Source organism: Triticum dicoccoides, chromosome 3A (assembly GCF_002162155.2).
Source record: "Triticum dicoccoides isolate Atlit2015 ecotype Zavitan chromosome 3A, WEW_v2.0, whole genome shotgun sequence".
Classification (NCBI taxonomy): domain Eukaryota; kingdom Viridiplantae; phylum Streptophyta; class Magnoliopsida; order Poales; family Poaceae; genus Triticum; species Triticum dicoccoides.
Window position 1 is genome coordinate 201,023,582 of NC_041384.1, and position 2,361 is coordinate 201,025,942.

A 2,361-nucleotide genomic window follows, 5' to 3' on the forward strand; every position below is an offset into this window, starting at 1 on the left:
CAGCGAGGGGAGGTGCTACGGGGTGAGGGAGAGGGTGAGAGGATCAAGAGGATCAAGCGTGGGGCGCCTGCCTGGCGGCGGGCACGGGAACGAGAGGGAGAGGACGAGGAGAGGCTGAGGGTCGCTCGGGCCTAGGGTTAGGAGAAGGTGGCCTTGGGGTCGGCCCAGCTACAGGGAAAAGGCCTGGCTAGGCTCCTCACTCCTTCCCTCTTCTCTTTAAAAAAACCTCAGATAGCAAAATAAAAAGAAAAGAGCAGGTATCTAAGGGAGGTTTCTGACAAGGAGGTAAAAAGCTATGGGGTCCAGGATTTAAGTAATATTTGAATAAATTGCTTAGGGCATTTTAAGGGTAGAAAATTAAACCAAGTTTAAATTAACTTCAAACTTGATGCAATTTTGAACCCAACCAAAACAACGTCAAAAGAGATGAAATTTGGTAGAGAGGTTGAAGGCATGGTCGAGAATTTAAAGGAAAAGAATGAACATCAATAGAGAAGGGGAAAATGGCACTTGCAAAAGAAAGGAAATAGAAGGAAAGGTGAAGGAGATGATGCATGGGACAAAGGCATGGGGAATTATTTTGCAAGTGTGTCAAGGTAATTCCACATTAATGAAATATTTAATATAGCTCCCTACTATTGGGAGGATATGTTTTAAAGAGAATCACCATGTGAATTCCCTCGATTTAAATGGACTGAAGATCCATGCAATTTATTTAGTTGAGTTTTAAAACGGGTTGCATGATGACATGATGCAATGCACATGATGCAAAGATGAATGCAACAGACGAAACAAATCACACAACGAAACCCGGAAACCCTGGAAGGCAACTGAAGATCCAGTCTTGGGGCGTTACATCAGTCCCTTCATCGCTCTGGTGAGGCATCCTGACGTAGAGTTTTGACTCTTCTCTTCTCAAATTTCACTAAAAAAAATTTAGGATCACGCGGGTATCTTGGAATCGTTCCGATGGTTTTGTGACGGGAACATTGTTCTTGGTGCCTCCTGACATTTAGGGGTTGTGGCAGTGTCCCATGGAGTTGAGCTCCGAGGTGTTGTCGTCACAATTTTATCGTTGTAGTTCTGGAATACCTGAGTTTAGTTTCGCCGACATCGAAATCTCTTTTATGCAGTTGTTGGTGAGATAACCTCGACACCACCCAGTACTAGGGCGGAAGTTCGGGAGTATTGCCATAACTCGTATAACGGATGCTTTTCAAAGGTTGAGGTAAACGATTTCCGAAGCTTTCTTGGTTATGTGTTGAACGATGGATACAGCTGGATGTAGGATTTGTGTTGTTTTGGGTGAGATATTATGCTTCCCCTGTATCCCCAACACCTGATTGCATAACCGAAAAATTTTGGGAGTTTATAAGTGGGAATTCAAGTAGCTCTTAGGACATCTTTCCGACAGATGTATGATATGAAATTGGGGTTCGACGTCTAGTGGTCCGCCTATCCACGGTTGGTTTTACAGTGGTCTCGTTGTGTCTTAAAGAGTCCTTGGCTATGCCGACTCGAGGACTCTTCGTATGTCATGTGCACTGCCTTGTACATGATGGTGCTTTACGATCGAGCCCGTGTAGGCCCCACCACGAAAACTTCGGACGAAATCTCTATCATATGTTTGTTCTGGCTTATTCTGCAAGCCAATCCTTTGTTTTTGTTTGGAGTTGTGGTATTCGAGTTGCTTCGAAGTCAAATGTTGATTCCATACCTTTTCCTAAGCGGTGTTCTCATACCCCGATGTGAACACTAATCCTTCTCGATAATCGTGTTTGTCATGTCAATCCTTTTTAACCGGTGTGCTTCTCTTCAAGTGGATCCGATCATTGCAACATCCGCAAGATCAAGTATCAGTTCTTCTCAACGGTGTTTGTTTCATCCATCCCCAAGTTGCCTTTGTTTTCCTACCCACCCACCCTTTTTCTTCAAGGAATCCGATGTTTTAATCAAGTATCCTTTATATTCTTGTGAAGTCTCTCCATTCCTTTTCCGTCAATATTCTTATCCGGTGATTCTCAGGAAGATTCTAATGGAGCTTCAAGTTCGTCATTCTTCATTCTTTTCATCTCCGATGAATTCAATTCAAGCTTTGTCAATTATATCCTTTCCTCGTTGCAAATACTTTCTCATGCCGGTACACCTCTTAATCATCCATTTCTCGCTATTCAATTATTCTGGAGTGCTAAAGATATCTCAGAAGGATCGTCTTGTCATTCAAGATCCGTTCATCCTATTTTGAGGATGTTTATCTCATTCAAGCCTTTTAATTCAACTGTTGCATTCTCTCTTTTAAATCGTTCTACGGTGTTTCTTTTGAGTGGGCCCTAACCCACAGGTCTTTTTATAGGATCTTAC